This window comes from Aricia agestis, chromosome 19 (assembly GCF_905147365.1).
Source record: "Aricia agestis chromosome 19, ilAriAges1.1, whole genome shotgun sequence".
Lineage (NCBI taxonomy): Eukaryota > Metazoa > Arthropoda > Insecta > Lepidoptera > Lycaenidae > Aricia > Aricia agestis.
This window is the reverse complement of record NC_056424.1, coordinates 6473332-6494891: the sequence shown is the minus strand read 5'-3', so window position 1 is coordinate 6494891 and position 21560 is coordinate 6473332. Positions and strand designations below refer to the sequence as shown.

General features: G+C 38.7%; 1 protein-coding gene across 5 annotated transcripts in view; it reads left to right on the top strand.

Annotated features, from left to right (window-relative positions):
* The window catches only part of LOC121736508 (transcription factor EB), a 127742-nt gene that overhangs the window by 24593 nt on the left and 81589 nt on the right, over nucleotides 1-21560 (top strand). Inside the window, exon 1 of one of the 5 annotated variants that reach the window (XM_042127744.1) lies at nucleotides 20075-20261. The exons of the other annotated variants lie outside the window; for them this stretch is intronic. The gene's annotated coding sequence lies outside the window, so the exon portion shown is untranslated. Of the gene's footprint in view, nucleotides 1-20074; nucleotides 20262-21560 lie in introns of those variants that run through there. 5 annotated transcript variants of the gene reach the window in all.

The window sequence follows — 21560 nt, the reverse complement described above, 5'->3', positions numbered from 1 at the left end:
TCGAGCCATTGTATTAGTAATCTCGTGAAAAATCTTGTACGATTTCCCTACATTTTAGCAACTGACAATTATTATCAAGCTGAAACTCTTACTGCCGCACTCAGAGACGAATAATAATTACTTAAATGTAATTAATTTAACAATTTGTCATAAGAGTTAGACATTATCTCTCAAACCTTTCATTAAATTGAAGGTTCATTCTTCATTAAAAAGTAAAGTACGGCGGTAACTGTATTTAGGGCCTGTTTCACCACTTTCTGATAAAGTGCCTAATACACAACTCTTTTGCCAGATTCTCCATACTTGATCTGTCAAGTTAATTGGTGGATAGCCTTATCAGGAAGTGGTGAAACAGGCCCTAAATGTAATTAAATTATGACAATTTTGACATCAGCTCCATACAAACTATTTCAAGTCGTTAGTTCCTCCTTCCTGTTTATAGTACCTGGGTTGTTTTTGTGGCTAAAAAGTCTAGAGTCTAGACACGTAAAAAGTGTCTTAGACATTCCGTGGCCTCGACCTAGCGTCCGCTTGGCTGTATTTCATCCATCGAGATGTTTTTAAATTAATTTTAATTGGAACCGTCTATGGCATAGACAATAATATGTTTTCGTTGCTAGCGTTGTGTACCAAGTGTACACTGTACACTAGCAAGAGGAAAGTAAAAGCAAAAATTTGTTACTAGGTGATGCCCGCAACTCCGTTGCGCCAAAATTCGTTTATCGCACAAGAACCGTACATTTTTTTAAGACTAAAAAGTATCCTAGGTCATTCCTCGGTCTCAAATTTTATCAAAATTAGTTTAGTAGAAAAGGTAACAGATAAATAAAGATAGACAGCCACAATTTGTCATTTATAATATAAGTATGGAAGATGGATATTTCTTGCTTTATTTAACCACTAGCTGTTGCCCGCGACTTCGTCCGCGTGGACTTCAGTTTATAGCGCGCGATGTCAACAAAACGTTTGGTGTGATTTTTTTTCACGCACGTAAAGTTGACCGAATGTAATGTAAATGACACAGCTAATTGCTATTTTATTGGTTTCAGGTACGTTGGCGTATTTTGTTTCGTAAGAGCCTGGTATTAAGATAACAAGGTATGATGTAACCCTGCAGAATTATACCAATTATTGGTTACTAATATTTTCTAAAATTACGTTTATTAAAATAAAATATGTAGTTAAGTATGGTTTTTGTAACATTTCAGTAGATTTGCTAATAATAGAGTATGAAACATTAAAAATCAAGACATTGTTTTAAAATTACTTTTATTTTATGGTAAAATCTTCCTACATATTATTTTTAAAATTTTATGTTACCCCTAAAATTGTGTGGATTATTTAAATAAAATATTCACCTGACTTCTTCCCTGGTTTACGTTCACGGTAATACCCATCATTATGGTTTGTAGAAGCCTGTACTGTTTGTTCCTGAAGAATGAAGATATTATGGCCCAGATACGCGACTTTTCTTTGCTTGATGGTACGAACAAGTGGATTTTTAACCCCCGACAAAAAAGAGGGGTGTTATAAGTTTGACGTGTCTGTCTGTTGGTCTGTCTGTCTGTCTGTCTGTCTGTATGTCTGTATGTCTGTCTGTCTGTCTGTCTGACTGTCTGTCTGTCTGTCTGTCTGTCTGTCTGTCTGTCTGTCTGTCTGTCTGTCTGTCTGTCTGTCTGTCTGTCTGTCTGTCTGTCTGTCTGTCTGTCTGTCTGTCTGTCTGTCTGTCTGTCTGTCTGTCTGTCTGTCTGTCTGTCTGTCTGTCTGTCTGTCTGTCTGTCTGTCTGTCTGTCTGTCTGTCTGTCTGTCTGTCTGTCTGTCTGTCTGTCTGTCTGTCTGTCTGTCTGTCTGTCTGTCTGTCTGTCTGTCTGTCTGTCTGTCTGTCTGTCTGTCTGTCTGTCTGTCTGTCTGTCTGTCTGTCTGTCTGTCTGTCTGTCTGTCTGTCTGTCTGTCTGTCTGTCTGTCTGTCTGTCTGTCTGTCTGTCTGTCTGTCTGTCTGTCTGTCTGTCTGTCTGTCTGTCTGTCTGTCTGTCTGTCTGTCTGTCTGTCTGTCTGTCTGTCTGTCTGTCTGTCTGTCTGTCTGTCTGTCTGTCTGTCTGTCTGTCTGTCTGTCTGTCTGTCTGTCTGTCTGTCTGTCTGTCTGTCTGTCTGTCTGTCTGTCTGTCTGTCTGTCTGTCTGTCTGTCTGTCTGTCTGTCTGTCTGTCTGTCTGTCTGTCTGTCTGTCTGTCTGTCTGTCTGTCTGTCTGTCTGTCTGTCTGTCTGTCTGTCTGTCTGTCTGTCTGTCTGTCTGTCTGTCTGTCTGTCTGTCTGTCTGTCTGTCTGTCTGTCTGTCTGTCTGTCTGTCTGTCTGTCTGTCTGTCTGTCTGTCTGTCTGTCTGTCTGTCTGTCTGTCTGTCTGTCTGTCTGTCTGTCTGTCTGTCTGTCTGTCTGTCTGTCTGTCTGTCTGTCTGTCTGTCTGTCTGTCTGTCTGTCTGTCTGTCTGTCTGTCTGTCTGTCTGTCTGTCTGTCTGTCTGTCTGTCTGTCTGTCTGTCTGTCTGTCTGTCTGTCTGTCTGTCTGTCTGTCTGTCTGTCTGTCTGTCTGTCTGTCTGTCTGTCTGTCTGTCTGTCTGTCTGTCTGTCTGTCTGTCTGTCTGTCTGTCTGTCTGTCTGTCTGTCTGTCTGTCTGTCTGTCTGTCTGTCTGTCTGTCTGTCTGTCTGTCTGTCTGTCTGTCTGTCTGTCTGTCTGTCTGTCTGTCTGTCTGTCTGTCTGTCTGTCTGTCTGTCTGTCTGTCTGTCTGTCTGTCTGTCTGTCTGTCTGTCTGTCTGTCTGTCTGTCTGTCTGTCTGTCTGTCTGTCTGTCTGTCTGTCTGTCTGTCTGTCTGTCTGTCTGTCTGTCTGTCTGTCTGTCTGTCTGTCTGTCTGTCTGTCTGTGGCATCGTAGCATCCAAACGGGTGGACCGATTTTGATCTAGTTTTTTTTGTTTGAAAGCTGACTTCATTGAGAGTGTTCTTAGCTATAGTTCATCATCATCAGCCTGCTCCGTGCTGAAAAATCGCTGTTCATCTGGTTCGTGAAGGGCCGATTAGCCACTTGCAGGCTTTATTGCATTCTAGTTCGTGACATTTATGAATATTTACACATTAATGGAAAGTTGACCTGGTGCTGCAGCATCACCTGGTAATCAATAGGATACCTCACCAACTTAGAGCAACGGTTTCGTGTTTGGGCTCATTTGAATTGCGACAACTAGTAAGACGTAGATAACCAATAAATTTTTGCATGCTGCTGCTGCAGCATCACCTGGATTCTATAGGAGCCGAGCTCCATATGAACCCAAAGTGGAGGTTTCATGTTTGGACTCATATTGACGGCCTCATCCAAAAGGACATTCGTAGATGGTATTCATTGGGATATAATATGATCCCGTTGATAGGAATTATTCTGCACTACCCACACAAGTTTAAAAAGCATGAAATAAAATTAAATTAAGAAATTTAAAAAAACCCCCGCCAAACAACTTTAAAAAGTAATGAAATAATATATTTTACTGACTTTAAGTTTAAATAATTCCTAAGTGTAAAGTGATATTTTAGTCCATAATTGTTGTCAAGGTGTGTCGGGGGACCGCTAATGTAGATGATTGATTTCACATAACATTATAGTTTAAGGGTCAGTTCACAGCGAACCGAATCGAGACAATCAGTGACATGGCGATACAAAATACACTGTTGGCGGTCCCCCGACACACCGTGACAACAATTATTATGGACTTAAAATATCACTTTACACTTAGGAATTATTTAAACTTAAAGTCAGTAAAATATATTATTTCATTACTTTTTAAAGTTGTTTGGCGGGGGTTTTTTTAAATTTCTTAATTTAATTTTATATATCAATGGCGATTATGGTCAATTTTAAGATAATTAGTATTAAATACTATTTATTTTGAAGTCTATTTCTTTTCAAATCGTGTCATTTGTATTTATATTCTATATTTTAAGAATATAATATTTTTAAAATGACGGAAATATGTTTTTATTTTATTTTTTAAACGTTAGGTTTCGGTAAATAAAATTTACGGCTATTGTCGTGTAGATTACAAAGCGGTCAACCCGAGTACCGACTCTACCTATGTTTTACATAAAAAACCGTCCAAGTACGAGTCTGACCAGTGCAGGTTAGGTATGTAGGTAGTTTGTAACTAATAAATTTCTTATTAGGCTTTGGAGTTCTGAATGAAATTTAACAAGTGGAAAATATTTCACATTTCTTAAATTTCGAAGTTCCATGTTACAGAAAGTATGAATTTTAAATTCCTTGTGAATTTTGCATTTTTAGAAATCTTTTTTTTTTATCTACCATAATTGAAAAATAAGTTTTTTTTCCTCAGTTCCAAAGACTACAAAGACCAGAGTGCTTAGTCAAAATGCATTCGTTAGTTTTGAAAGCGTAGTCAGTAGTAAATATAGTTTATGGCATTTGACATAACGCATCGCTTAGTGACATGCGGCGCTTGCGATGCGTGACGTCGAATCCATTTTTGACATCAAACTCAGACTTTGAATGGCGGCCCATTCAACTCGACCGGAGAAATACCACGTCCTCACAGAAAACCGGCGTGAAACAGCGCTTCCGCTGTGTTTCGCCGAGTGAGTGAGTTTAGCGGAGGCCCAATCCCCTACCCTTTTCCTTTCCCTACCCTCCCCTATTTCCTTCCGTACCCTCCCCTATTCCCTTCCGTACCCTCCCCTATTCCCTTCCCTACCCTCCCCTATTACACCTTAGAAGGCCGGCAACGCACCTGCAGCTCTTCTGATGCTGCAAGTGTCCATGGGCGACGGAAGTTGCTTTCCATCAGGTGACCCGTATGCTCGGTTGCCCCTTATTTCATAAAAAAAATACTGGACAAGATCTTATAAGTTATAAGCCATAAGGTTCTCTTTTTTGAATTACGGAACCATAAAAAGGAACATAATTCTTCATAACAACCTATTGTATTTCGTATCAATTTGATATTCCTTGAGAAAAACTTTATGTTATAACATCATAATTTTATAATAAGTAATATTATGATTAATAACATGTTTTATATTATGTCAACGTTTGAACATTGAAGGGGTAACTTTTAAGGTTTTAACTTAATACTACTTAAATTAATTCATCAAGCCCCATACGCTCACCGGTGAACGAGACACAATAGAATACCTATTGTGTCTCGTTTTCCCACGATCGACGGGTTAAATATAGATTTTGACATAAGCCCCATACATTGTCTGTCATACTCTATTACATTGAAGTTTAAGGGCCTGTTTCACCACTTCCTGATAAGTCTATCCACAATTAATTTGACAGATCAAGTATGGGGAATCAAAAATCAAAGGCTTTAAGTCTATCGTTATTCTGTAATTTCTACATAATTATGGCATAGTTTCGGTCTAATGAAAATGTTTGTTTGGCCATTTAAAAGTTTAGACTTTATAGTTGCTAAACAATTTAGAAAGTATGACGTAGTTGCTTCGGTTTTAATTAGGTGTGAATTAAAATTGAGCATGTCTTGCCAGTTCAAGTATACTAACACTATCTAGCGGTGAATATCGTGATACTTGAAGTACGCAGTTCGGCCTTTCACCAGTAGATGTCGCTAACACCATGTCTTAATACACTGTAACATAGCAGGCAATAGGCATTTTAGCCCGGCCGCACACCATCCGAATTTCTGATCAGAAAAATTCGGACACTCATACATTTTGTCACGTCCGAATTCTAATAGTATGCGGGGTCCACAACAAAGTACGTTCCGGCGGGGCGTCCGAATTTTTCTTATCAGAAATTCGGATAATGTGCGGCTAGGCTGAATGTCTCCTTGGTCTTGTGGTTTAGCGCGTGGATCTTGAGTCGTCGAGGTCGTGGGTTTGATTCCCACGTTGGAAACGTGTTATATCCAAGTTTGGTTTGGACTAGATAATAATCCATGCGTCAGATAGGCATGTAAAAGTTCCTGCGCCTGATCTCTCGTTAGTCGTGTCGGTCGTCCGTCCCACTGGGTTATGAGAGTAAAGGAAAGTAGAGTGAGCTTGCGTACACACTTGGGTACTATAAAATTGCTCCTGCGTAAATGGTCCAGTTTCCATGAAACTGGCCACCGTCACCGAAACTGGTGCGGGAGTTATTATAATATTATTAGACTGCCTATTTTTTTTTTTTTTTTTTTATTATAAAATTGGGGCCGTCTATAGACTGTTCGTCCATATCCTTTTTTAGTTATTTTATTATTTAGATTTTTCGCACCAAGGATAATTGAAATAATATTATGAATTTTAATTAATTGTGGTCCATCACGCCATGGACACTTTTTTTTTTTTTTTTTTTTTTTTTATATATATGTGTATATGTATATTTAATAGAATAGAGTATAATATGTTATACATATAATAAATAAATATATACATTTATTGTTTTATAAATTGCATAATAATAATATTAATGTTTTGAACGGTGAGGTCCCAGTCGGTGTGGCGGCCAGTAGATCCGACATTTTCCGATTTCCTTAGATTTTATGCTGCTCCACCCTTTGCCTTTAGATGTTGTGACATTGGCTTGGTGGAGAGGGGTCACTCAAGCTGGGTGGAGTTTCTAGGTTGTTAAAAAGACATCGTTCTGTGTCGAATCTACCCGCCATGTGGCTTAGGACTTTATCGTTCCTGTCTTTTATAGCCATTTTTATATTATAATCTTTTATGTGTTCGGTTGACACCTCCGTGGCTCTTTTTATGAAGCTTGCCACAGCGTCTCCATCAGTGTCAGTGTAATAGACACAGGTGTTAGTGTGCCGGGATATAGCTACAACTGCATGAGGAACGCTGTCATGGATTGCCAGCTTTCGGGACTTGGTCTGTATGATGATCACCGAAGGACTCGTTAATCCCTGAGCTTAATGGATTGTGAGGACGCGAGAGTCCGTTCCCGATCCATAGCCTGTATTAGTGAGGGCTGCTTTCTCCTCTTGTGTGTGGACAAGATACAGGGTATTTAGATCGGTTTTAGGTATTCTCGCTCCTGTATACTTCATTAGCTTTAGGGACCGCACAATTTCCTTCGATGAATAGATGTTATTATAGACCATGTTTAAGGCGTATGCCACATCCATAGGGCTCCTGTGTGTGCTAGACAACTCCTGGGTGATGCTGGTTACCAGGTTTGGACGAGTGTAATTAAGTTTAAAGAGGTTTTCACGCTCTATAAACGGAAGTTGGTTAATATCTCCAATGAGGATGACATCGTTGGCGCCTGTTAACTAATTCGCCATGACGATTGAGCCGAAATGGTTCATGAGGGCCTCGTCAACTATCAACCTTTTGTAGGTTCCTTTTGTCCCATTTACCAGCAAAGAGGCCATGGTACGAACTTTATCTTTAACTTTGTTGCCAGTTCGTAGCGATAGCCTTTGCTTTAGATCCTCGGCTGCTTCGATTGTAGTTGTTATTATAACGTCTGTTTCCTCATTGAAGTTATTAATGATCCAAGTTGTCTTCCCACATCCAGGAACCCCATTGACCCACGAGTAGTTGATAGGTTTCGCGAATATGTCCCAGTCCATGCTAGATTCGGGGTCCCCAGATAGGACTTCTGCCATTTCTAGTATCCTGTCTTCCAGCATTATTCTGGTACATTCCGTTATTACCACTATTGGATCCTCAGATTTTGTAATAAATTTGAGTGTTCCCGTGCGTTTTGTCTCATCCTCGTCCAGAACCACGAATCCGCAGTCGGCACTTAATGCCGCCATATACTGCCCTGTCATCGCCCCGGCAATTATTGTGGAGGTGACATTGTCGTATATGGCAGCTTTTGCATCCTCGAGTCTCACTTCTAACAGCTTTTGATTTTTCCGCTGATAGGCCTGCATGATCTTATTGCAGGTCAAGAGCTTTATGGTCTTGTTTGCTCTTATTATTGCCTGGAACTCGAGGAAGGCATTTATTATATGATCTTCGGGGCTCTGGGCCAGTCTGAGTTTTGGCGGGAGCACTTGCTCGAGATCGGCCCTATATCTTTTGTTTTTATTTGCCGGTGTTTGTGTAGATGGTTCCCTCAAAAAAGCCTCCATTGCTAAAGCCTGCCGATTTGTTTGTGACGAAGCCTTGATCCGAGAAAGGGTGTTTTTATCCTCGATCATTCTTTCACGGTGAAGTACTTTTTTGATGGATCCCACAAACGCTTTTAATTTGGCCATTGAGTTTAGAGACTTCTTAATTTCATTTTTATCTCTCTCTTTCTCATCCTCTTTTTTGTCCTCCCGTGATGCTTGGAGTCGTTCACTTGCGGAGGATGAGTTCGCCTTATTACTGGGTTGGGACGCTGCTGGCTGATCATCACGATTCCTTTTGAGGAAGCTTAGGTCATCCCCTCGGTTCTCGTAGACGATTATCTCATGATGTTCTGAGGCTAGACTGCCTATTACCTATTAGAGAGATTTCGGTTTTCAATTTCCTAAAATCTTATAGACGTGTACAATCGTCCAATTCGCGCGATCGCGATTAAGCCCACCGTAAGTTCGGTTTCGCAAAGGCTTAAGAATTAAGTTTAAGACCTAGACTCTGTAGTCTATCCTGTGACTAAAAGTACAGCGAGAAGACGGGAAACATCCTCCCTATTTTCGCTAAATCGCTACCTAGCTAAATGCACATCTGAAAATTATACATTTAAAGTTGACCTTAATTTTACGGTTTTCTTCTGAACTTCTGAACCAAAGGCAACCTAAGTATGAAAACATGCGTGGAAGAGCCATGCTTCGGCACGAATGGGCCGGCTCGACCGGAGAAATACCACGTTCTCACAGAAAACTGGCGTGAAACAGCGCTTGCGCTGTGTTTCGCCGAGTGAGTGAGTTTACTGGAGGCCCAATTCCCTTCCCTACCCTCCCCTATTCCCTTCCCTACCCTCCCCTATTCCCTTCCCATCCCTACCCTCCCCTATTACCCTATTCCCTCTTAAAAGGCCGGTAACGCACCTGCAGCTCTTCTGATGCTGCGAGTGTCCATGGGCGACGGAAGTTGCTTTCCATCAGGTGACCCGTTTGCTCGTTTGCCCTTTTATTTCATTAAAAAAAAAACTGTAAGTGCCTACTTACAGTTTTTTTTTAATAGGTAGTTACTTAATGTATAATGTGCCTACATTATACATTAAGTAACTAACTACCTACTAACTAACCGGCGGTCACTCACCGTGATCATGCAATGCGTCACAGCGTCAAGTAATCCATGTAATTATAAACCAAGATGTTCTCAACTTACGCACGAAGTTTGGTGAGGTTTAAGATTCTTGTTAGTCCTTAGTGGGAACAAGACTTCCATACTAATATTATAAATGCGAAAGTGTGTCTGTCTCTGTTACCTCTTCACGCCCAAACCACAAAACCGATTTTGTTGAAATTCCGTATAGTCGAGACTCGAAATTCGAGACAGTTTGAATCCCGAGAAAGGACATAGGACACTTTATCCCGGAAAAATCCTCAGTTCTCTCACGATAAACGATTTTTTGCGTAACGGAGTTGCAGGCGTCATTTAGTTGGGGCCTGTTTCACCACTTCCTGATAAGTGACGAATAGGCTATCCACCAATTAACTTGACAGATCAAGTATGGAGAATCTGTCAAAAAAGTTGTGAATAGCCTATTCAACACATTTTTTATTTTTTTATGAAATAAGGGGGCAAATGAGCAAACGGGATGGAATGCAACTTCCGTCGCCCATGGACACTCGCAGCATCAGTAGAGCTACAAGTGCGTTGCCGGTCTTTTAAGAGGTAATAGGGGAGGGTAGGGAAGGGAATAGGGGATGGTAGGGAAGGGAATAGGGTAGGGTATTGGGCCTCCGGTAAACTCACTCACTCGGCGAAACACAGCGCAAGCGCTGTTTCACGCCGGTTTTCTGTGAGAACGTGGTATTTCTCCGGTCGAGCCGGCCCATTCGTGCCGAAGCATGGCTCTCCCATATATTAGGAAGTGGTGAAACAGGCCCTTAGCCTATAATTTTATTCACTGGTTAGTGTCCGATTAAAAGACTTTTTTCGACGAAGCCGTTATCGCCAAATTCTTTAGTAGCTATCGAAATTAATCTATCGAAGTTCTATTAGCTTTGACAGTAAAATAAAGACTGTTAAATTTAGAAATACTAGAGATCGCCCAATGGTCGAAATTCGACCTTACTTTCAACGACATTAGGACTACTACGTACCTATATTTTGAGAAAAAATATTGACTTTAACAATTATTTTTTTTAATTTTTGTCTCTGGGACTCAGCTAATCTCATACTGGCCGTTTTAAGCATTGTCTAATAGTATCTAAAATTCAATAAAAAAACTATAATCCTTTTTCAATCTGTCAACTTGTTGTCAACAGACTTCAACCACAAATAAAAGAGTATAATTCGTATGTATAGGCTTGTCACTCAAAAATCGGTAAATTTTCCTAGTGTGTGTGTTGTAGTGTGTGTAACGTTTTATTTGTTAAAAAATGTATGATAAAAGCATTATTTTAAAATAATATTGGCGCGATGCACTCCTTCACCATATAAACTATAACTGTGCGAAATTTCATGCACCTACGTTTCCCCATTTTTCGTAAAAAGGATTACAAAGTTTTTCTCTCACGTATTAATATATAGATATTGCAAATTTGAATTATAATTATTTTGTTTAATTTAATTATTTGGTTACAGGTAAGCGACAAAAAAGCAGTTGCTCTACAAACGGGTTTGGCAATGAGTACTTATTTGATTTGTAATTTGCTAACATTGGTAAGTAATTTTGAATTTTAAGATTAAAGTGCTACTTATTTTAGTTCGCCCCTACTTTAACATACAAGTAGTTATAACCAACATTAAGTAGTTTTCAATTTCCTCTAAGACCAAAGCGTCTGCTGATATTAATATTCTTTTAGCGATGATTTATGAATTATGATTATTAACTACCTACACAACCGTTGTCAATAGAAATTTTTCTCTACGATATTATTAGGGATAGGGAAATATGAAAAAAGAAACTCATTTCTGAGCTTTATTTTCCGCACATAAAATTCAATATTGTTTCAAAAACCCTTGTTTCTGCACAACGGATAGGCTTAATAAGCGCTTTATGACTTAATTCATTTAGAATATAATTGACCTACTTAATATTTTACGATCTATTAACTCGTCTATTGAAAACCCATTTTTTGCGCAATGTCTAGTAATTTTAGTGATTGAGCAAGATCTCGGTGAAAAAACCTGCCTTGACAAGGCCTGAGTAATGAGTAGTAAATAAAATTTAATTGACGTTACGACTATGTTTTCTTATGTATTTAATATATTTTTATATGCGTTTAGTGGTAGGCGCCAGCATCGCTGAGTTTCAGCGCTGAACCAGGGGCCTGATTGTCATAACACGATCTTCGATCGTTGTAGGCTCTCTCCCTCGCGCGTAGGGCAGGCATATTCGCGGTATTCGAACCAATACTACATCAATGTCCTAAAATACGTGTAGCGTTTTCCCGCGAAACCAAAACAAATATGGCGTCAAAGCAATGACATAGGTAATATCAGCGAGATCCATTTGCGTGGATGACGTGGTGGGCCGCGTCACGCCTGACGTAGACCGACGTCACTGGACGTCCCTCCAGAAATAAATACCAGTCGTAAAGGTGGCTTTCCGATCCTCGTGGCAAACGACTGATATAAATTCAAATAAAATGCAACTTTATGAACTAACTGAAGAATTACTAAAGCCTAGGTTTCTTTTTCTACCGACACGACATTGGTCTAGAGAGTAGAGACCCATGCCGCCTCTGCTTCATAGTATATCTAGCGCAGGTCTATATATAGCGCAGGTCATAAAGTGGCATTTTATTTGAATTTTTTGTCGGTCGCGATCGCTTACCGCGAGGATCGGAAAGTGACCTTTATGCTTACGGCGTATGTAATATGTATAGTTGGTTATCATTGTCGATACGGCCCATATGGCATGGCCGCCATCCAACTCATATCAGTCTCTCAGTCTATGTGTGTCACCTACACTCATGAAAAATTTGTAATTAGGTACTAATTATAACTATCAGCTAAAAATTCATCCAGTAATACTTAGGGCGCGTGCAGACGTGCGCATTCGGATTCAGCTCGCGTGTTTTCCCAAACGCACAGCAGAAACGCACATCTGAACGCGCCGTTATTATATTTTGTGCGGCTTATTTCTGAGAAAGATTAGTTTAAACCTCGAGACGAGTCATAAATTTCATACAGATTTTCATTATATTGTGTAGTTATGCGACTCTTCTCGTTTTGACTTAATGTTGGGCCATGCAGACGATTGACGGCTAGCCATAATTGCGCAGCTTTTACATTATGCAAATCGTCGTCGTCATGGAAGAAAGTACCACTTTACACGTACATAATCGCCTGTATTTGCCCAACTTGGACCAGGTAGTGGCGATATAGAAACACAATGAAACTTTTTAAATTTCATAACCACTGCAGTTCTCTTTTGGACAAAGGTGAATGGCATATTATGGGTGTAGTATAAATTAACTCTTCAAATAGAACACATATGCGATCTTTGGCATCGGATTTGTTGATTTGTTTATGTTTAAAGTCAGCTACACTCAAACTTCTGCTTATATTGATTTGGAAGCTTGTCTAGAAGTTAAAACTGTCCTAAATTTCATAGATTTTCTAGGGAAAGCTGAAATAATCATAGAGAAATATCGATTTTTACGCTAAAATTTCAAGTAGTAAATAAATAAACTACTGCTGATAGTGCTGGAGTTTAAAATCCGGAATAAAAGTTATGAATTAGAATATTATGTTAAGATACTAATCTCTCGGTGGACTTTTTAACACTCTCTCGTAAAATAAAACTTCCCTGGACTTCTACGAATATTTCAAGGCTAAAATGAGCCAAATCAATTTAGCCGTCCTCGAATTTTAGCAAGGCTAAAAAAATATTATCTTATATACAAAATTCTCGTGTCACAATGTTAGGCCGTGTACTCCTCCGAAACGGCTTTACTGATTTTAACCAAATTTTATATGCATATTCAGTGGGTCTGAGAATCGGCTACTTATTATATTGATATGTGCATTTGTTGAATAAATAATAGTAAATTATTACAACTCGAGACTGACGGCGACCATTGTTTGTGCGACGCGACGGGATAGCGATGGACGTTGCCATGGTGACACACTTATTTAGTCACTTCAATAAAATAACAATATGGGTAATGGGCGAAATACTTTATATGGCAAAGAAACGTTTGCCGGGACAGCAGCTAATTATATTATAAGTATTATAGATATAGAGTTCGAGATCTTGGAGTTTACGGACCTTTGGCTTTTCAAACAGCTTAGTTTCTGGTATCAAATTGGTCAGGTGACAGGTTATCTTAGATTATGTAGCTGTAACAGTTTGGGAGCTACTGTATATAAACAGTGTATGTAGTTACGATTGTATTCTGACACGTGTGCGTTGTATGTATGAGGCACTATGTGAGGTATGTAGACTTCAGACATATTTACTACCTTCTACGTATATATTATACTATTAAATGACGCCTGCAACTCTGTTGCGCCAATTTGTTTATCGCGCGAGAACCGTACACTTTTACGAACCAAAATATATCAGGAAAATCGGTTCAGCGGTTTGGGCGTAAAAAGATATTAGGTAACAGACAGACATTCTTTCGCATTTACAATATTAGTATGGATATATAATAATACTCGTATATCCATATACTATGGTTATTTTGTTTTCATAACGCCTCCGTGGTCTAGTGGTATAGAGTGCGGCTCTTGACTCGCAGGTCGTGGGTTCGATTCCCGCGTTGTAAACATGTTATTTCCAAGTTTGGTTAGAACAATGCAGGCTGATCACCTGATTGTCTGACAAGTAAGATGATCCATGCGTCGGATGGGCATGTAAAAAGTCGGTCCTGTGCCTGATCTCTCGCCGTTCGTGTCGGTCTTCCGTCCCACTGGGTTATGAGAGTAAAGGAATAGAGAGTGCTCTTGTGTACTGCGCACACACTTGGGCACTATAAAATTACTCCTGGGTAGCTGGCCTGGTTTCAATGAAAACGGCCACCGTCACCGAAACCGGTGTGGGAGCTATTATTATTATTATTTTATTTTTTTGTGTGGATGGTAGAATTCTGTAATTGAAAGTTAGCTTGTTGTATACTTTGTAAAATATACCATACATTACCACCTAAAGAAAAAAACTGCATTCAAACTTATGCTTTCAGTTTATTTTTGTTTTTACTGGCAAATTGTAAGTGTGTAATTAAAGAACACTTGTTTGTTATTGTTTAGAATTTAGTCCGAGTCTGCGATTCTACATATACTTGTTCGCCAAAACATAGGTAGTTTATTTTAGACATACATTACATGAATTAGAATAGTCTTTTTGTTTGTGAATTCGTCAGAAAATACAAGACTTTTTAAGATTCCTCTGCGAAATGAAATGTCTACGACTTACGCTTCAAGATGCTCTTGAAATACGGTTTCCAGAAAATAGGAGTAAAAACAATTTCTTTTATATTTAACAGGGGTAACATACTAACAGTGTTATGAGGTTAAGAAAACACTGCTCTGCAAGCTCCATACCTAAAATATTATATTTTAGCTATATTTTTTAGTCATATTTTTTAAAGGCTCCTTCTACAAAAAGGAAGGCTTTAATGATACAGTAAATCCCTGGATCTGGAATATTGTGATAAAACGAGTATGATCCACTTGCCAAAAATTGACATAAACCATAATATCATGTTACTTCTCTTCATTTTGTCTCTTTTGGTTTCGTATTATATAATGTTCGACTAGAAGCAAAGAATTCTATTTAAACCTCAGTTTAAATAGAAGTCTTTGACTAGAAGGCAATATCGTTTGCCAGTTTTAGCAATAACCCAGATTTGCGTACTTACTTTCCACCGCGCGTTTTTCGCTTAACTTTCTGCCGCGCACTGTAAAACTGTGAAACAAACTGTCACCAGCAGTATTTCCGGACCTATACGACCTGCAAACCTTCAAGAACTATGAAGAGAGCATATTAAGGCCGGCAACACGCACCTGCAGCTGTTCTGATGTCGCGAGTGTGCATGGGCGATGGTAGTTTCTTTCCATTGACCCATTTCTCCGTTTGCCCTCTTATTTTATAAAAAAAAAAACTTTTGCCCTTGAATTTGACTTACTTGGATCCTACACTTTGACCCACTTTAGGTCTTAGAATTTCGGGAATTGACGACGTTTCCTTGAGTCCAGGTGCGTGCGCGCCCGAGCTATTATAAACCCATTCCCACCCCAGCGGCCAGACTCATTACAGTCTATTTCGGCGCGCGACCGCGACGTCTACCAAATGAACGAAACGCGCCAAAAATTCGCCAAAACAAAATGGCGGTGTGTTGTGATTTGTGACCATGTTTTGGTTTTGGATACGCTGTGGAGACGAACTTTGTTATGTGCTAAGTGTATTTAGAAGTGTGAGTATACGTTTAGGTTGCCTAGTTTTAGGTAAAAACTATTGTGAGTTCTAGTGAGTTTGACTCTTTGTGTTGTTGTTACGTCTGTTTACGTCTAGGCTTCAGATCTAAATATTTATAGCTGAATAGAGTTTTCATAATTAAAAACTAGAGATTCGTTTGCAATTAGAATGAACAGCTGTTGATCTAATATTTCTATTATCACTGTTGTGTTGGCCGCAATTTCGAGCAAAAATATGCAATCGGTCGTCGTAAAGTATGTACACGACTCAAAGTCGTTCGCCCAAATCCGTATTCCGTTCTACGGTTTAGGTGATGAAGTAACAGACAGACACACTTTCATTTAAAGTGTGTATGTTATACGTGCTGTTGAAATTATAAAGCTTAATTAAAATATAACAAATCCACAGTTGTACTATTTCAGGAGAATTTACGGCAAATGTTTCACAGAAAGTGACGATCTGAGAATGTAACTCTAAGGGCCAGGCCACAACACTGCGTTGCGGCGTCGTATCGCAAAAACAACATCGCACATAAATAAGATGCGATGTCGCAACGCAAAAATTTTATATAGCATAGCACTCTATTTTCACGATGCGTTCTGCGGCGTCGTAGATTTATACGATGCGACGCCGCAACGCAGTGTTGTGGCCTGGCTCTATGAGCTACGAGATTCGTAGCACGTCGCTACAACAAAATGTTGAGTGGCCCTGTGACGTTTGTATGTAGGTAATAGGTATGTATACGAAAGTAATATCCATACTAATATTATAAATGCGAAAGTTTGTTTGCTGTCTGTCTGTATATCTGGTTGTTACTATCTAGTAATTACTGAAAATGTCTGTTCTAAACAACATATTATAACAAAATGTTATATTTATTTCTTGTGTGAATTCTGATATTAAATGCGTTATGGTTTTTGTAATTTTAACCAAAATTTAAAATACCACAATATGTTATATGCGCCTACCTCCTATTATTATTATTGGTAGGTGATTCGTTTGTAAAAATTTTATCCATACTAATATTATAAATGCGAAAGTGTGTCTGTCTGTCTGTCTGTTACCTCTTCACGCCCAAACCGCTGAACCGATTTCGCTGATATATTTTGGTATGGTGATATTTCGAATCCCGGATAAGGACATACTTACGATTCTTTTCAACCCGGGAAAATGTAGATTCAGCTTCGGCGCGATATACGAATTTTAGCGCAACGTGGTTGCGGGCGTTATCAAGTCTCATCAAACTATACATATATATCCAACGATTTTCACGAAATTTAGTATATAGGGGGTTTCGGGGGCGATAAATCGATCTAGCTAGGAATCATTTTTAGAAAATGTCATTTTATTCGTGTTTTATGGAATACCGAGCAAAGCTCGGTCAAATAGCTAGTGAAATATAAAGCACTAGATGTCGCCCGCAACTCCGTTGCGCCAAAATTCGTTTATCGCGCGGGAACCGTACATTTTTCCGGGATAAAAGTATCCTATGTCCTTTCTCGGGTCTCGAAGTATCTCTATGCCAATTGCCAAATTTTAGCAAAATCGGTTGAGCGGTTTGAGCGTGAAGAGGTAACAGACAGACAGACAGACACACTTTCGCATTTATAATATTAGTATGGATAACATTTTTACAAACGAATCACCTACCAATAATAATAATAGGAGGTAGGCGCATATAACATATTGTGGTATTTCAAATTTTGGTTAAAATTACAAAAATCATAACGCATTTAATATCAGAATTCACACAAGAAATAAATATAACATTTTGTTATAATATGTTGTTTAGAACAGACATTTTCAGTAATTACTAGATAATTAGATGTTAAAAATTCTTATTCGCCGCATACAATTATTCACATATTTCGCTTCTCCTCCGGTGTGGGAATTTATTTTTGTATGCCTCTGTTCAAGGCTGGAAACATTGATCGATCTGCTTTTTGTTTCGTTTGTTTGCAGTTACCTCCGCGTAAACAAAACATGCTCCCGATTTTTACACGTTTAAGTCTGAAATAGAACGAGAAATATTCGTACAACGTAATGACCGGTTTACATTATTCCAATCCAGTCGGATGACTGGACAGCAGTGACGGATTAGCCCTTAATCAAATTAAGCAATTGCCTAGGCCCCTAGGGCATCACGTCTGAGGGGGCACCAGAAGAGTAAAGGTTCAAAGACCGATTCTAGCTGAGATACGGATAGGGGGGCCCACAGGCACGGATTGCTTAGGGCATCAAGGACATTATTCCAGTAGTATTCCAGCACTGGACAGGAACCGAGATCTGGGTACTCGTAGAACTTGGATTCGATAATTTCGACAGCGAAGTAAGAAATTAAGAATGGATTCACATAAAACGTCCGCTAAATGACATGTCACTATGTGGAGTAAAGCGAATGAGAGGGACTACTGCCAACTTTGAGAACAAATTATATTTTAACGCCCTCTTTGTTTCAATTTAAAATGCATCCAGATAAATATATCACCCCCAAGCCTCTACACAACGCCCCCATTTTTTTTCTGGGTCCCACACCGCCGCCCTGTAGAGCTTCAGCGCCCACAAGGGGGCGTTATCGCCCACAAGGGGGTGTTATCGCCCACTTTGGGAAAGACTAAGTACTATTAGAATAACGAGTAGAAGACATTGTCAGGGGAGTGTTAATCAGAGCCGCCTACCTAATTTCATCCGCAAAAACATCCTTGTGGGGTTGTTATCCCAAAGGGCGTCGGTAAAGAGCCAAAAATATCTCCGAAATAATTCCGCTTTTGTGGTAACGATGCTGGTAACTTAGTAACTAACCTTAAGCGTAAGATCATCTTGTTAACAGCACATAAACAATCCTTGATCTAGCAATGCCAGCGTCCAGCGCAGGAAACGAATTAATTTAGACCTTGTGCACGACGTGTCAGAGTCTTAAATCGTTCAGCGTCCGAAGTGGATGTCCAGGTAATTTGTCAAGTAGTCTACAAGTATCGCATCCTTTTGTTTAGCTGATGAGGTGTGGTTTCTGTCCATAGAAATTATATAAGTACGTTCTATTTTTAAATTCGGGAAATTTAAAAATAGAACGTATGCTCTATTTTAGTGCTTGAAGATGTCTCAGGCATTTGGAGGTTTGAAGTGGGTGTTTTAATTTTGTTAAAATTTAAAACACCACTTTTGTCATGTCATGTCATGTCATCTACTTTTTTCTTTTTAAGTACTTGTAGGATTGCTTCATTTTAGAAGTTTCAGAGGTTTCAGGAGTTTCAAGTTTGGGTTAACTAAATAAAATCTATGAATATAATAATTTCCAAAAAGCCTACTTTCCAGTTATTGTATTGCTATTTACTAAACACAGGCGTTGAGAACGAAGGAACTTTAAGAGCCCATATGACTCTAACTTGACTACATACTTTAACCTAGATCTCAAAATCTGTAAGGTCTAGAAAACTGATTTTTTGACACAAGTAACTTCAGTTCAAAAAGATTAAATGCTCAAGACGAAAACACGATTACTCAAAAAATGCTCGATAGTTTCTTTTTTACAAAAAACCTTGTTTTAGACACATTTTTGCTTGGATCTTCGAAGTTTGCTGGCTTTTCTTTAATATTTTTTAATATCTAAAAAGGTATTGATAAAACCTAAATTTGCTCAAAACACTTTTTGCATAATCATTATAGTTCGTCTTTTATTCAAGTAAAACTAAATCGGCGATGATTCCGCGCCGTCCTTTTTCACCTGGCATATGAAAGACGGGCGTGAGTGTGAAGAGAGAAGGATGATGTTTGATTTTTAGAGTCAGGTGAGCTCTTAAAAAGTCACATTAAAATTATAAGATCAAGAGATCTTTTATTACAAAATTGAAATGGTTAATTTTAGTAGTTTAAAATATTTAGTAGCGATTTTGAGCTTATCCACTTCTGCATTAAAGATGATTGGAAATATTATTTTTGATATGTTAAATGTTATCGTTTCGTGTTTTGGACCGAAGATGCTAGTAGGTACTAGGTACTATGTATAACAAAATGGGTTTCAGATTAGTTAAAATGTTTGTAGGGTCACTCTACAATCTACATGAAAAATCAACTAGTAATTTAATATTAATTCAAACAAATTGGTTTTTTAATAAATTTATACTTATGAATTAGATTATTATCATCATATTATCAATGTGAAATTCAGAGATACTTATCACGTAAGATTTTTATCTGCATTTTATAAAACTTGACACCGTTTTGTCTTACCCACTTAGACTGGCCTTCCAAACTGGTAAACAAGACGCTAAATTATTTTGAATTTACTCTAGTTGCTTAGATTGTCAGAAGACGTGTGATGGGACAAAGTCTGCTTTTAAACTTTAAAGTAAGCAGACATTATGATGAATCGCGACGGAGCAGACCGATGGATAATGGAGAGGTCATAAAACATTTATGGAAAAACAGTCCACCCCATGCGCCCCCCCCGTGACATGAACGCGTAACTTTAAAGTTTAACTTTTAAGGAAGGAAAACGCGTTATGTGCAATTGCATCACTGCTTATTATTATTTTCATCGAAATTACGCGCTACGACCTGCGCAGGCGCCGGCTCCTTGCACAGCCTGTCAGTGTCAATTCAGCCGGCACCGCGTTTGGACGTGCCGCCTCGCGCGACTTACACGTGGTTTTTGTCAGTAAATAAGCGTGAACAATTTATGTCAATTGATTCGGACGAGTGTGTGTGCGGTGTGCCAGTTTGTGCCCATATTGGATTGCACGGACCTCGCCGTTCGTCGCGCCGCTCTTGTTTTCGTACGCCTCTTTCTGTTTGATAACAACGGTAGACACCGTTCATGCCATGATAATTGATTTAATAGTAAACACTATCGACGAGCGAACGCAGGACTCTATTACCTGAGCTATAGAGGCGGCATTCGCCCGGCGGCCGTGGAAAAGTTAGATGCTTCTTGCTTTGATTTCAATTACTATTGTCTATTACGCGTACCGTCGCGAAGACGAGCGTATCGAATATTATCTGACCGCACGTTTATCATTAATTGCCGTATTCAGGTTTTTGTGTTTAAAATTTTATATTATAATTATATTTAATGGTATTATAATGAGTGGTAATCCTGCTCCACGAGTGCTGTCGAGTTATCGGTGAACTCTAGAATTATGTTAATAATATGAGTGTTCGTGTTATCTATAGCGATACGATAATTACTAGGTTTCGTAATAACAAACATTTCAGGCGTTTATTTGTTTATGAGTGTGGCAATAACTTTTCATTGAAGAGACTCGCATTTTTAATACTTTAGGGTGCGTATGTGTCCCTTGTATGGAGTTGACTATGAAAGTAGCAGCACTGAAAGAGTACTGAAATATAGAGGAAAGTTTTTAATTGTATCGATTGGGCTCTACTTTCGATAAAATTTGGCATAAACAGTAAACATAGAGTACACAAAAAATCCACCCTAAATTTGACAAACGTTCGACGCTTTGTTTATGCAAATTTAAGTAAAAATGAATCATAATATCATAATAAGTTACAGCATTGTAAATTTTATTATAAAAGATTAATTTTTTTCTCACTTTTTTTGGAAAAAAAGTGGGCTCCGTGCGAGTTTTTTACGCCGCCGGTTCTTCTCGCCGCTCGGTTAGTTCTCGAAACGGTGGTAGGCACGAGTAGTATCAAATATCAATATTCTGAAAGCATTTTAAAATAAAAATTATAATCTATTCAGAAATATTTTTTTAATAATATATTAACGGTACGAACTCTACAATGTACATAATATACAAATACACTTTTCTTCTTTCTCGTGAACTTTTTGAACTTCAAGTCCATTTGAAGTGACTTTACCTTGGAGCTCGTATAAAAGTAATCCTTAAGTCGTCGGTGTTAAGGACTTTTCAGGGGATCTGAAAGCACTATCGAATACAGAAGTGTTTAAAGATGTTATTATCACTGTGTACAGATACACATATCGAACTAATTAAGAACAGCCTTCGATCACATATGTACATGTACCTTGCCTTTTTTATCTTATTTACATATTGCATAACAAAATGCCTGTAATGTATAGCTGTTTGCTGATTTGTTACTATAGA